Source organism: Pleurodeles waltl, chromosome 10 (assembly GCF_031143425.1).
Source record: "Pleurodeles waltl isolate 20211129_DDA chromosome 10, aPleWal1.hap1.20221129, whole genome shotgun sequence".
NCBI lineage: Eukaryota > Metazoa > Chordata > Amphibia > Caudata > Salamandridae > Pleurodeles > Pleurodeles waltl.
This window is the reverse complement of record NC_090449.1, coordinates 495,550,818-495,566,230: the sequence shown is the minus strand read 5'-3', so window position 1 is coordinate 495,566,230 and position 15,413 is coordinate 495,550,818. Positions and strand designations below refer to the sequence as shown.

The 15,413-nt window shown below is 44.2% G+C and overlaps 1 protein-coding gene across 35 annotated transcripts in view; it reads right to left on the bottom strand.

Annotated features, from left to right (window-relative positions):
* MAP4 (microtubule associated protein 4) overlaps positions 1-15,413 on the bottom strand; it is a 1,914,856-nt gene that overhangs the window by 1,686,862 nt on the left and 212,581 nt on the right. The window contains exon 1 of one of the 35 annotated variants that reach the window (XM_069210828.1): positions 2,970-3,107. The exons of the other annotated variants lie outside the window; for them this stretch is intronic. The gene's annotated coding sequence lies outside the window, so the exon portion shown is untranslated. Of the gene's footprint in view, positions 1-2,969; positions 3,108-15,413 lie in introns of those variants that run through there. 35 annotated transcript variants of the gene reach the window in all.

Here is a 15,413-nt window from a genome sequence, read left to right as displayed (position 1 = left end):
CGGCTCTCCGTGTCAAAACTCCTTGTAAATGCATTTGTAAGTATCTGCAAATATGTGCATTTGACACATGATCCCCAGGTACCAAAACTGTTCAGTTTCCCATCGTAATGGTAGAGACAGCATAGTAGTAGAATTGCTGCTATCAGCCACAGGGGGAACACCAGATATTTGCGCTGGTTGACCCCTTAGCCACACAAGTATCCCAAAGGTGTCCAGGTACTGTAAAAGAAAAGGTAAGGACTCTCTCAGAGCAGTAAAATTAAAGTGAGTGTTCCTGGCACAGAGGGACACCAAATGGGTCACATCCTCCACTTGGATACTCCACTCTGACATTTTCTGGTGACTTTGGATTGCCAGTGGCTCTAGCACTATTGCTAAAAGTAAGGGCAAGAGTGGACAGCCCTGTTGCATGCCCCTACCACCACCCATAAGCCTGAATATAGATGTCCAACCTTAACCCTGGCTGTCGGCGCAGTATACAACAGACATACCCATGACCGAAACTGTGGCCCAAATCCCATTGGTTTCAGTGCACACATTAGATAGTGCCAATCTACTGCATTAAAGGACTTGGCGATGTCAATAGAGACCAACGTCATGTCCTCTCGCCATTCCTCGACCTCGTGCATGAAAGAGAGTAAGAACCTTTGTGTTGATCATCGTAAGCAGCCAATAGGCGGATGGATCAGATGCTACTGCTCCGGGTTTTAGAACAATAGTAATGCAAGCCTCTTGCATGGATTGGGGCAAAACACCCTGTTCCCTGGCCTCTAGGTACACCTCAAGCAGTCGATGTGCAGCCTCTGCGGTGAAGGCCTGATAGAGCTTGGTCATAATGCTGTCACTCCCAGGTGTCTTCCCTCCCAGGAGGCATGCAAACCCCGACCTTACCTCTTCCAGCATGAGATCGCTGTCCATCTCATGTGCCACAACCTCCCCCACCTGCAGGAGCAGCAAACGGGACAGGTATGCAGTCCGGATCTGGGCTGTGCGAATAAGTGTATACCTGTTCCTAATGTTCCTTGAGAGTTTGTATTATGTTGTGCTGTAAGTAGGCATCCTCCCACCAACCCCAAGTGGAGGGGTGGGTCCCAGAGGTGGGGGTGCTAAGGTATAGTTTAAGAGGACATGTCGCCTCTCTACAAAGGATCCAGGCAAGAAGCTGCCTAGAGCAGTCTTCCTCTCTTCATAGCCGTGGGCAATAGGACTTCAGAGTATCTCCGCAGTGCCCTCGCACGTCATCTGGGGGAGTCTCTGCACCTCCCCCAGTGCCTCTTCCTTATGGAGAACCGCCAGCTGCAGTGCTTGCCGCACCCTACAAGAGAGACAAACCCACATATCTTCCCCTTAACACAGCTTTCATTGTCTCCCACTCCATCGTGCAGCTCCGAGTAGAAGCCCAGTCGATCTCAAAATAATCCTTCAGGGCGACTACCAAGACCTCTCTGCCCACTGTGTCTTGCAAAATCTCCAAAGGCAACCGCCACATGCATGGGAACCACCCCACAATTAAGTAAGCAAGTTACTGGTGCATGGTCAGGTAGATAGTGGGTCAAACAATAGGGGGACAGGGAGATTAATGAGGTCCAGTGTACAGCCTCCCTGACTATAACGAAAAACAGAAAGGTACACTGTTTCTAACAGAAGAAAAAGCAAGAGCACAGGTCCTCAAGACACTTCTAAAGTTAGAAGCGAAAACCCTCACACATCCAATGGATGTCATGCTTCATCATAGGGCCAGCGCCTCGTCAGACAGGTACTGCAATGTTGGACGGGCCCCGCTAGGGGGCTCTTTACCAGAGATCTTGAATATAAAGTGTGTGCCATGAGAGATACAGTAGGAGTAAAGTAAACCTACTGTTAAAGAAAAAGCACGAGAGAGAGAAGTAACCTAAATTTGGCTCAAGGACTTCAACAAAAATTATTTAATTTAGATTATGAGGATCTTGGTCAAGATAAAAAAAAAAACACATGAGAGTGGGTAGGGAATAATATTCCACCACTCTACTAGTCCAAGAAGAGAGCTAGCGAGGATACTTCCCTTATAGCTAAAATATAGGGTCAACATGTTTCGCCCCTCAAGGGTCCTACCGGATCACATGGCGCATTATCAGGACCAAAACGCATACCTCCTAAGCTCTAGTTGCACACCCTAAACTAAATTTTACAAGGGAAAAAGTGACTTACATCAAAAAGCTACACAGCTCTAGGCCTAAATAGGCGAGAACCTGTGAAGAGAAAAGATACAAAAAACAGCAGATATAAAATCAAAATATCTCTATGATATAGGTGATCGAAGTGCAAAAAGACACCAAGTAGTGTTGTGACACTTAGTGTAGATGTGCTGCTATGCTGGGTGTAACAAAACTCACAATAAAAATTGAAAAAGTTCCTTACCCTCCTAAATTTAGGACTGGGTTCCTTGGGAAAATAAGGCCACTGGACAATCGTCGCTCTACATCAATCATTGAGGTAACTGTGGTTATGAAGCCCAAAGAAGTAACAAAAAGCACAAGGGGAATAAACGTGTAACACTATGTAACTGATGGTAAAATAGATATACATTTGTTTAGACAAATGGTCCAAAAAAAGTATAGAACAATTACAACGAAAAACGGACACAACCAATTATCCAGATATTACAGCAGAGGTAATTGGTTATTAAATAGTAAGTATGATTCAGGTCAATGGTGGCAATAGGGCAATCCACCTGATAACACAACTAACATTAGTATACAAGATCATACCCTGTACATACAGGGGCGGGGTGATACGCCGTACATTTTAGCGTCACCTTATGCTTGAGAATCGGCTTTAGGAAAACATAACCGAAGTCTCAATAATGCTCTGTTATGAACGGCTCACGTAAAATAACCGAGTGTGTCTAAAGGAACAAGGAGGGCTTCAAGCAAATGAGGCTAGTCTGGAAACTAAAAACAATAAAACAGGAAAACCGCGAGCATACTTACATGCTCAGCGTGGTCTGATTCTGGACACCTGCCAGAGGGCTGTAATCCCAGATGTGACGGGAGATTGATGGCAGTCGACTAAAAACGTGTATCGGCCAATCCAGACGGCAAACAGGGGGACGTCAAAGAGACATCAGATGCGCCCCATGATGTTCAATCAAGGTAAAACTGTGTGTTTGAAAAAAGAGACATCAAAGACTGGGAGATGCCAGTACCCCACGTTATGTAGATGAGAGTACGGCAAACAGTTTTACAGTTAAGGGCAAAAGGGGCAAAATTGCCATATGATGTCAGCAATAGCGGAAATATCAAAAAAGTGTATATCGAGGTCAAAAACAATTATAAAAGTTTAAAGAGATGGCATGCAAGTCAAGAGAAAAAACGAGCCAGATGAGCAAGTATATAGAAAAGAAATAATTAGATGAATATAAAAAGGTAGTCAGTGCTCCTAAGTATGTCATTAAGTTATAGCCCTTTGGTGTATTATTTAGATGAGTAAAGAAACAACAAAGGGGGAAATAGCATGGAGACTAATAATGATGTTCGACAATCAAGGGCCATTAAAGGAAGCTCATCCAAGGTATGTCATTGTTTAACCCCTTAGTATGGGTCTCTAATGTAAAAACCCATCATTGCTCTCTATCAAATAAACTTTTAGAGCCATTCGATAAGCGATCCTGGGCCTCAAGTATCACCCACCATAAGTCAGTGGGACTAGGTTTGGTTTCCAGAAAGTGAATGCTCAATTTAGTTGTAGTCAATGAACATACATTACAGTTGGATGGTGACCTTGTACCAGTGGGAGTTGCCACAATGTCATCTGTTTGGATACTGGTGCCAACATCCTAGGGCGAGTGTGGACTAGTGGGTCTCTAATGTTCTTCGTCCTTTTGAATGCAAAAAGGGGTTTTGGGATTACCTCACCACCACGGCACAAAATAGACCACGGTTTATTAATCAGTCTCTTAATGGTATTGGAGAAGGGGGTGTAGGTAGATACACATGTAAGTCGGGGGTCTGAGTTGTTGAGTACTGTCGTCAAGAGTGCCTCTGTTGTTATTGCTGGCCCGTTTGCGGGCCGAATTAATGATATGGCGTGGGTAATGTCTATGAAGTAACTTAACTTAAATCTTCAACGATCTGGAGGGTAAGGTTTTCCTCCACTGTTTCTACCACCCAACTTTCATTCCTTGACCTTTTGATCACTATCAGTTATGGCAAGTTAGAGACAAGGACTTATTACAAGAGTACTAACCGTAACAATCTTCTTTTATATGAAAGCCACCATCCAAAAGCACTGTGAGATAATTTACCCGTTCAGTGCTACTCTTACAACATTCAGATTTTGTATCACAATGGTAAGTCATTCCTTTTAATTCATAGTCACTTGTGGCTTGGTCCACAAAGGTGACAGCCAAGCTCTTAGGCTCCAGTGTCCAAGATGACATCCCCAGTATCTGCCAGGGAGTCTGGGTCCTCTTCATCCCCGGAGGACACCCCACAGCTGGTCTCAGCCATCTGCTGGTCCGTGATTGTTGCAGTAATTGTGCCATCTTTGCATATCACAACATGGCCCGAACTCCCTGTATCAGATTGTGTCTTTCTCCCAGGGCAGGGCATTGGGCCCCGTGACACTGGCATGAAAAGCCTCCACTTCAGCCAGGGGACATTCCCTATTGGGCGACTGCCATGTCCAACCAAAACCAAACATCCGCCAGGCGATCAAAGAAATGTTTTCCTGCATTACTAACTGGTAGGTTAGCTGGATAAAGGAGCATGTAGTGGAGACCCATAGTCCAGAGGTGTATTTTTTGCTTCCAAGAACGTCTTGTGCTTCAGACCCTCTTTCACCCACTGTTCCAAGAACTGCTCCACCAACTGCCCCTCTGCCCCCCTCCAGAGAATGTTGTTTCTCCTTGAGCAACCCTCCGCATCTTCGGCTCGATCCTCGATTGTAGCAGTGACCAAGTCATGTGTGCTACCTACTGTTAGAGCTGTCGCACTTCAGCCTGAAGGATTGTAATGTTCGCTTCTGCAGCATCCACTTTGTCTATTTTGCATGGTCTGCACAGAGCAGGTGATCTGCCCCTCCAATGCCAACCTCCACCCCTGGATATCTTTCAGCAAAGCAGCCCTTGAATGCTCCCCCTGTCACTTTGTGGAGTGCTCCGGCATACCCCAAACCTGTGTGGTAATCCTGTGAGTAGCCTGATGTGGCGTAGTGCATTGTGTGATGGTGTTACCCTGTGCTGTCTCTGGGGTTTATCCTTCCCCATGGCGATGTCTAAGCAAAGGATGATATCCCTGTCAAGGGTGCAGCAGTTCAAGGGGCCTTCTGCCTAAGGGGCAATCAATGTGGGCAGAGGGCGGTCAACATGGGTGCAGCCCCAGACTGGAAAGGCAAACATTGTAAAGCAGGCCATTTTTCAGTCATGGTCACTGCCCTGCAGGTGTACGCACACCAGTAGGTACCTAGTCACAGTGCGCTGGTGAAGTGATTGCAGGGCTCCTCAGACCCTAGTGGACTATAGGGTTATCAGCTCACTTCCTTGACCTCTACCAACTCCCGTCATTCGATCAACTCTGTAGCTCAGGGGGCCAGTGGACAGCCTGCCATCCGCCCTTCGCCGGTTCACGTCCTCAGGCATTGCAAGCCTTTTGCCTGTCTCTCATCAGGAACTGTAAAATAGCCCTGGCCACTAGTGCCCTCTTCCTGTGATATGGCTTGTCGTTCTACAGGAGTCCATGCATTTCAAGTGTCCCAGCCATGCGACACTGCAGCACATTTATGTTGATGCCTTGCCAGAGCAAAGAGGTGGCCCTGACAGAAATATATTTGTCAGACATTTAAATTTTCATTACAGGGGACGTGGCTTGCACTGCACTGGGAATGGTGGTGTGACTTCAGTGCTCCTGCTGTTGCAGCTGCTGTAAGGTGATTTCCTCACCCAACACCAGCCAAAATAGGAAAAGGAGATTACCCAATGAAGGCTACAGAGGAGTACTTAGATCACTCTTTGGATGTTCTCAAGCATGCTTACCGGCATTTCTCTGAACACACCCTGATCTCTGTGCTCCCACACTCCAACTTCTCAAAATGGCCAACGCAATCAGTCGCGCTCAATCTCCTTGCTGGGACAAAAAGTGAGTCTCCATTTATAAACCAAGTACACCAGCTTATCAAGGCTCCAGGACCAGGACCTCGCAGACTTCAACATTTCTATACTATGAGTTTTTAGCTCCTATTTAAAGCCTGGATGCAAAGGAAACTTTGTCTCTTTGTTGCCTCACGCTAAGATGGCGGCACCTCTATAACATGTTTGCATCGTATACCCTTTCTGATGCCTGTTTGGTAGTTAATATCCTCTGCTGCATGATGCTGGCCATCTCTTCCTTCATTTGATGTTGGTGCCATCCTGACTTGCAGAAAAGACAGGGCATTATTGTTGTATTATCACAGCCTATTATAGATTGTTTCTGCCCATTAGTCTAATTTTATATCTGCCCTTATAACTTGTTGTTTTTGACTACAACTCTCACTTAATTGTGCCTCTACTACTGAGGCATCACAGAACTCTACACCCTTTCTGCTCACTTTTGCCTACCTGAGTTGAAAAGGCACTTATCCTCAAGCAGGTACTTCCCTCAGCTCTTGTTTACAATTCAGCTATTAACCACTCACCACACCCTTTGTAATACTAAAGTTGTATTGAATTCTATCATCATGGCCGAAAAAGAATTTAAACCCGGTCAGAAGCGCACCAAACCTGAACCCTTTTTACCAGACTCTCCAATCAAAGGGAAACCAGACATCACTGCTCCCATGGACACAATTCTGAAAAGACCTATCGAACTGCATGAACTGGCTAAATCTACTAAATCTAACACAGATATGATGCAGCAGAAACTACATGCAATTAGGGCAGATATCAATACTATTAGCTCTAGAGTAATTGAAGTAAAAACCCGTATTTGTAATTTGGCGGATACTTCCAACAATGTCCAGAGACATACAAACACTACAAATCTCAAACATATCCCTACAAAAAGATATTGCTGATTTAGAGGGCAGAAACCAGAGAGGGAATATTCACATTTTTGAATTCCAGAAGGCTCAGAGGATGCATCAGGTTCCTGTATAAAGTTTTTGGAAAACTGGTTTTGTCAAAATCAAGAACATCTCCTTTGAGAAAGGCTTTGAACTGGGAAAAGCCCATTCAGAACACCTATCAAAAACTCCATGCACTAGATTGTCCGCCATTCTCTAAGATACCAACATACCTAACTTACTGTCAACTATATAAGAAAGAACAACTACATCTTATGGAACAGCCATAACATTTTTGTTTCTCAGGACTACTCCAAATCTACATTAGAAGTAAGGAAAGGCTTTCTGGCTCTAAGACCTATGCTGAGGAAAACAAAAACAAAATCAACACTCCAATTTTTCTTTCAGGTCCGGCTCAATTCAGGATGGTCGCTGATGGAAAATCTCTTATCTTCACTGAATATCGAGATCTATAATCCTTTTTGGATGAAAGAGCGATCTCTGTATGGATACTCCTCATCAATCCTCCGGATCTCAAACCCATAAGCCTTTGTGCTACATATTATTCATTGCTGCAGAATTGCCCATATTGATGCTAAGTACTATTACTGTCTCCTTACTTTGTCTGGTTTTATATCTTGTTTGTATGACTTCATCTAATAATGGTTATTGTGACATTGCATGTACAATAATGTTCATCTTAACTCTTGACAATATGGTTTGATGGTGCTCCACGATTCTCTGTTACCTCAGTCATTGCTAATTTGGTACTATTTTAGGATAATATGCACCATCAGGATATTGTCTTTTACTCACAGACTCCTTCTTTGCGTACATATGTATACTTGAAGAATAATTACATATAAGTCTCCGTCTTCTATTCCTTTTTTTTCCACTATCAATACTTACTCAGGTTAAAAGATGGAGACTTAAGGCCTCATTATGAGGCTGGTGGTCACAAGGATGCCAGCCTTGCGAAGGCGATCGCACTGCTGTGGCAGTCTGACTGGCACATTATGAGTTTGGGGGTCAGACCACCGTCCCCGCCAAGATCCTAGATCCAGACGGGGTGACAGTGGTCTTGGTTGCAATTAACAAGGTTGTAAATGACAGGGCGGCGCTGAGTTAAGTGCCACCCTGCCGATTACAACCTTGTTCTCTGCCAGCCTTTTTATAGAGGTCTCCCCACCATCAAAAGGCTGGCAGAGAACAATTGCTGGGGCCACTTCGCAGACAGTGCGCATTCCGAGGGTGCTGGATGGCCCCCTTGGATACAACAGTACCTCGTAGCACTCAGCTCCTTTATGGGAGCAGAGTGCTACCTCGTAGCACTGCACCCGGCAGTCAGACTTCCGCCAACGTTAGCGCCAGTCAGCCAGGTCTGGCTGGCAGAAACCTTGTAATAGGGTGGGGGGACACCACAGCCATGGCAGTGGCATCCTCCCTGCGAGTTTGGCGATCCTATACTATAGCTTTTATCCTCTCCTTCCATTCACATTTTTTACATTTCTTGTTTCCTACATCAGACATATTAGTGTGTTTCTTAGTACAATTGTTCTTTGCAGGCCTGTGAAAGTGGGATTTTTCTCCTCGCTGTCGTCTGCCTCTTATTCATTGTTTTGGGCAATGTGGGTGGGTAGAGGGTTGGGGATGGGGTTTTTAGAAATGGGTTTATCTTTTGTTGTGTTCTTATTTATTTCCCTTTTCTTTTTGATATTTTCTTCCTTTGTACTTAAGGATTTTAGTGACTTGACACTTTTGCCTCCTTTCAGTCCTTTGTCTCACATCATTAGGATATTTATTGCATACTATCTTAGAGTTACCTCTGATGAATCAGCACCTTGAACCGCTATACTTTCACCATTGTGAATCTTCCATGACCTGCTGGTCTTGCTTCCTCTGTATGTGCTTTTATAACACAACCATTGTCACTATGAATATAACAGCACCCTTGATGACAATTCAAAAATGAACCGTTAAGGACAGCCAACTGGGAGAAGGGAATGGATCTATACATGGAGGAAGAAAGTCACATATAAAGCCCAAGGATCCCCGAAGTAGTATTACAAGGTTTGGGGCCCATGGTGCAGGTACTATGATCTGGAACATTCAGAAGGTGGTGGTGGTGGTATACCTACCCTGGAGTGATGGTAATAACCCCAAACATGATTGATTGTTGGCAAAAAGACAAAATTCTGGCTTTTACAAAGTACTTTTTGGACTCCCTCTCGCCCATACAAACTGCCTCTATAGATTCCCCCCCCTACATGCTGGAAATGTGATGAGGCAATTGGCAATTTACCACACATGGTCTTTTACTGCAGTTCTACCTCCGATTTTTGGGACAACATTTTTAACTTTATAAGATCCTTTTTGGAATTCAATTACGTGGCCTGCAGCCTGAGTGAAATACTGCACACACTATTTCACAGCCATTTTTCACTGTAACTAGGTAACTTCTAAGTCACCGATACGTCTAAGCTTCATTTACTGAAGGCTGGGTGCAAAGTTACTGAGTGTGAGGGCACCCTTGCACTAGCAAAGGTGCCCCCACGTTGTCCAGGGCAAATTCCCCAGACTTCGGGAGTGCGGGGACACCATTATAAGCATGCACTACATATATGTCAATACATATATGTAGCTTCACAATGGTAACTCCACATATGGCCATGTGAGGTGTCTAAGACCATATAATTGACCCCCCAATCCAAATCTGGTATTGAGGGGCCAATCCCGTGCATCCTGGGGGCTCCACCATGGACCCCCCCGTACTGCCAAACCAGCTCACTTAGGTTTCCACTGCAGCAACAGCTGCTGCCACCTCACAGACCGGTTTCTTCCCTCTTGGGGATTGAGCTGCTCAATCCCAGGAAGGCAGAACAATGCATTCCTCCTTTAGAAGAGGGGTGTTACACTCTCTCCCATTGGAAATAGGTGTTACAGGCATGGGAGGGGTATCCTCCCAGAGCCTCTGGAAATGCTTTGAAGGGCACAAACGGTGCCCTCCTTGCATAATCTAGTCTACACCAGTTCAGGGACACTCAGTCCCTGCTCTGGTGCAAAACTGAACAGAGGAAAGGGGAGTGACCACTCCCCTGTCCATCACCACCCAAGGGGTGGTGCCCAGATCTCCTCCAGAGTGTCCCTGGCATTAGCCATCTTGGATCCCAAGGTGTGGGGACCCTCTGGAGACCTCTGAGTGGCCAGTGCCAGCAGGTAACGTCAGAGACCCCTCCTGATAGGTGTATACCTGGGTAGGTAGCCAATCCCACTCTCCGGGCTATTTAGGGCCTCTCCTCAGGGTGTTTAGTCAGATTCGGTTTGCAAGATTCCTCCAGGACTCCTATGCATCCTCAGCTTCAGCTTCTGGCCGTCGGATCAACCGCAGACTGCTCCAGGAACCGCTGTAACTGCAACAAAGTATCCAGAAAAACTCCTGTGACCTGCAATTTTAACTCCAGCCAGCAATTACAACAGTTTCCAAGGTGTGCACGCTCCAAGGACTGCCGGTCTTCACCCTGCACCAGAAGAACCAAGGGAATCTCCAGTGGAGTGACTGTGTCACTTCCCTGCTTCAGCAGGCACCTCTCTGCGACGACAACCGGTACTCTGGGACTCCTCTCCTGTTGACGAGCGTAATCCCTGGAACACAGGAGGTGGACCGAAGTGATCCAGACTGTCCTAAGGTCCAGCTGTCCAAATTTGGTGGAGGTAAGAGCTTGCCTCCCCATGCTGCAACAGTATCCCCGTGCACCATGTCTACTACAGCTCCTTGGGCTATTGTGCCCTTCTTCCAAACGCTTGAACCAAGGCTTGTTGAAGGAATCCAGCGATGCAAACAGCAGGCATTCAACATGACGTGAGACATCTCTTGTACCAAGCAGGAACCTGCAGCTATCTTCTTTGCTGCATTTCCATACTTTTATTTCAACTGGAGAATTCACTTTTGCACCTTCTTCCAGGTTGGCAGGGGCTCCTGTTCTTCCTGGACTCTTCTTTGACTTCTGGACTTGGTCTCCTCTCGCCACGTCTTCAGGTCTAGGAATCCATTGGTTGTTGCTTGCAGTCTTGCTTGGTTCTTGCATAATTCTTCATCGCAACTTGTAATGTGTTCTGAGGAAACTTGCTGTACTTTACCCCTGCTTTCCTTGGCTCTGGGCTGGGGTACTTTACTTACCTTTGGTGTTTTCCTACACTCCTAGCGCCTCTAGGTGGAAATTCGACATTTGCATTCCACTATTTTAGTATATGGTTTGTGTTGCCCCTAGGCCCATTGCAATCTATTGTATTTGCTACTGTTTGCACTATTCTGTGACTGTGTACTTACCTGATTTTGGTTACTACTGTATATATTGTGTATAATACTTACCTCCAGAAGGAGTTTTGCCTCCAAGATATTTTTGGCCTTGTGTCACTAAAATAAAGTACCTTTATTTTTGGTAACACTGAGTATTGTCTTTTATTGTGTATAAGTACTGTGTAACTATAGTGGTACTGCATTTCTCCTAGTTCAGCCTAGGCTGCTCTGCTACAGCTACCCCTAAACAGCCTAAGCTGCTGGAACACTGCCTACATTTCACTAATAAGGGATAACTGGACCTGGTATAAGGTGTAAGTACCTTAGGTACCCACTACAAACCAGACCAGCCTCCTACAACAACTGTTTGAAATAAAAATAAAAGAAATGTTATTACATACGTGCACTTAAGACAATTCAGGAAGTTCCAGTTTGTAGACCATGATTAAGTGAACCACAGGCATTTTACTACTGTTTAGCAGTGGTAAAATGCACAGAGTTCTAAAGTCAAATGTTGGGTGAACATGGAGAAAAGGAAGGTTTGGCACACCAGGTCTCTCCTGGTGCACTAGGAGCAGCATTTAGATGGAAGGCCTAACCTCTGTAAATCTCATTGGAATAATAGAAGGCTAGGTTAGAAAACCAATGAGAAAGGCTTCCAAATCTCAAGGTGGAGCAAGAGGACAATGAGGTTAAGTCAAGGATGCAGAGACCTTGGTCTTCAAATTGTCCATCTTGTGTCAGGAGCACAAGTGAAAGTAATTTGCAAGGCATTATTTTGTAGGCAATACATAGCAGAAGTATTACTGTCGCAGTCTGGTGAGTGAATTACCATGATAATAGCAGATGCTGATTTAGAGGTTTGCACTTAGATTTTTAAATCCTAAAATAACCGGTACAGGACTCTACCAGTGATAGACCAGACGAACAAGAAATGTGTTAGGAGGTCAAGCGAGTCATGTTTGATTGGAAGAATAAACCTCAGAATGGGTCCCAGTTTTCTTTTACCCATGCTGTAAAGTAACACAGCTGCTCTACAGCATGGCTGAAAGTTATTTGGGGGGGGGAGAGGCACTATGACGCAGTCAGTGCTGACTGCGACGGGCAGTGATCTGTGTTTTTTGTAGTATGGGATTTATCTCTACCTTCACAAAAAAAAAAAAAAACGTAACCTTATGTCCAAGGTGCAGTTCTCCATTTTGGCGCCACATGAAGGCAACAAGAAAAAAAGCCATGCAGATCATGGAGCACAGTGTAGTCTGCATATTTATGGCACCTTCACACCAGTTTACATGACTTTTGGGCATTTTTTTTTGACAGGACAGGCGTGTGATGCATCAACGAGGGAGGGGTGGGTGTACAGAGCAAGCAACAAGTGGGTTTGGCAAACTGGACAATCAACACAGGTGGAGGCCATAGCAAGCAACATCCCAGGAGTCGAGAGAGAGGAAGGGTGTGAAACTAAAAGGGAAAAAGTACCCAGAAAGTGTTGAGCAGTGTAAGGAAACCTGGCAAGGGAAGCAGTACTTGGGCCATGCTCCAGAGTAGGAATAAACAAAGAGGAAGTTAAGTCACCACTTGCTCACCTAAGAGAAGGAAGGAAATGAGTGCCAAGGACAACCAATGGTAAGCAACAGGCAGGTCCATCCCTCCTCCCCCACCACCCCACCCCCTCAAACTATAAACGAAATGTGATAGCACATGCGTGGTCTTAGGCGATACCTATTGTATAGTGTGTGGGTAGGGGCAAACTGTCAAAGAGGCAAAGGTGTGTGACAAACATACTAAAGGGCATCTATTTTTTTTATTTTTTTTAATGTTAATGTGATTTTCAGGTTTAGGGATAGGTAGATGTAAAGGGAGGTGGAGGGACTTGAGGTTTTAGGTGTGTGTAGAAGAAAAGAAGAGGAGGGTGACTTAAGGGCTCAGGGGTGGGTAAAGCTAAATGGAGGTGAGGATGACCTGAGGGTCATGGGTGGGTAGAGGTAAAAGGAGAAGTGGGTTACATGATTGGATGGTGTGATATGGTCCAGTATGGTGTAGTTATGGTCTGGTCTGTTTTATAGTATAGTATGGTCTGGTATTGTATGCAAATATCATGGCCTGTTATTGTATACTGTAGTGTGGTGCGAGTATGGTACAGCGTGTTATTCTGGGGTACAACATATGAATAGCTAACATCACGCATGCACATATAGGCAAGAGCTAATAAATTGTGCTGTTGGGTTACGCGCCTCAAATAAGAGTGGCCAGAGAAAGGTGGCTGACAGGAAAGTGAAGTTTGGAAAATCTGGAAACCAACAGCAGTCAAGTGGAGTGGCGGGTAAGAGACAAAGTAAGAAAGAGGAAGAAAAAAAAACCTAAAATGTGAGATAAAGCATTGGGGTGTGTCAAAAGAACGTACTAATTATATATATATATATATATATATATATATATATATATATATATATATATATATATATATATATATTTATATGGAAATATGGAAAATGTCACTTACCCGGTGTACATCTGTTCGTGGCATGTAGTGCTGCAGATTCACAAGCTATGCATATCTCTTCCGACATCTAGTTTTGGGCTCGGAATGTTACAAGTTGTTTTTCTTCGAAGAAGTCTTTTCGGAGTCACAGGATCGAGTGACTCCTCCTCTCGGTTACAGTGCACATGGCCATCAACTCCATTGTTAGATTGTTTTCCCGCAAACGGTGAAGGAAGGAGTGATAGAGTATAAGAATACAAAGAGATGGCCATGCAAATGTAAATGTATCTACATATGTACACATGTTAAACTTGAACGACCACAGGCTTCCGGGGAGGAGGGAGGGTGCATGTGAATCTGCAGCACTACATGCCACAAACAGATGTTCATTGGGTAAGTGACATTTTCCGTTCAATGGTATGTGTAGCTGCAGATACACATGCTATACATAGACTACAAAGCAGTTAGTTCTCCCCAAAATAGCGGTGGCTAGCCTGTAGGAGTTGAAGTTGTTTGGAATAGTGTTCTTAAGACAGATTGACCTACAGTAGCTTGTTGTTGCGGAAAAAAAAACATCACCACAGTAGTGTTTTGTAAATGTATGAGAAGTTGACCATGTGGCTGCTTTACATATATCAGCCATTGGTATGTTTCCTAAAAATGCCATTGATGCACCTTTCTTTCTTGTAGAATGTACTCCAGGAGTGATCAAAAGTTGTCTTTTTGCTTTGATATAGCATATTTGTATGCATCTAACAATCCATCTTGCTAATCCTTGTTTTGATATAGAATTGCCTGTATGTGGTTGTTGAAAAGCAACAAAAAAGTTGTTTTGTTTTTCTAAATTCTTTAGTTCTGTCTATATAGTACATAAGACCTCTTTTGAGATATAGAGTATGAAGAGCTCTTTCTGCCACAGAGTCTGGCTGTGGAAAGAAGACTCACAATTCCACTGTTTGGTTGAAGTGAAAAGGAGATACTAATTTTGGTAGAAAGTTTGGATTTGTTCTAAGTACAACTTTATGTTTGTGTACTTGAAAAAAAGGTTCCTCAAGAGTTAACTCTTCTTAAAGTAATAGCTACAAGGAAGGCAACCTTTCATGTCAAAAATTCAATTTGGCAAGAGTGCATGGGTTCAAAAGGTGGGCCCACAAGTCTGGTAAGTACAATATTTAAATTCCAAGACGGAACTGTGGTGTTCTGGGTGGAATAACACATTTTAATCCTTCCATGAAGGCTTTAATAGCAGGAACTCTGAATAGAGAAGTGTGTTGAGTATTTTGTAAATAAGCAGGTGGATTTTGATGGATGAAAAAGCTAAATTTGATTTATACAAATGAAGTAAATAAAATATAATATCTTGTATAGATGCTGTAAGTGGATCAGTGTTTTTAGATTGACAGTATTAGACAAATCCTTTCCATTTGTTTGCGTAACATTGTGTAGTAGTAGGTTTACGTGCTTGTTTAATTACTTCCATACATTCTGATGGAAGTTTTAGGTAACCAAATTCTATGACTTCAGGAGCCAAATCGCTAGATTGAGAGCATTGGGGATTGGGTGCCTGATTTGACCTTTGTTCTGTGTTAACAAATCTGGTCTGTTTGGGAGTCTGGA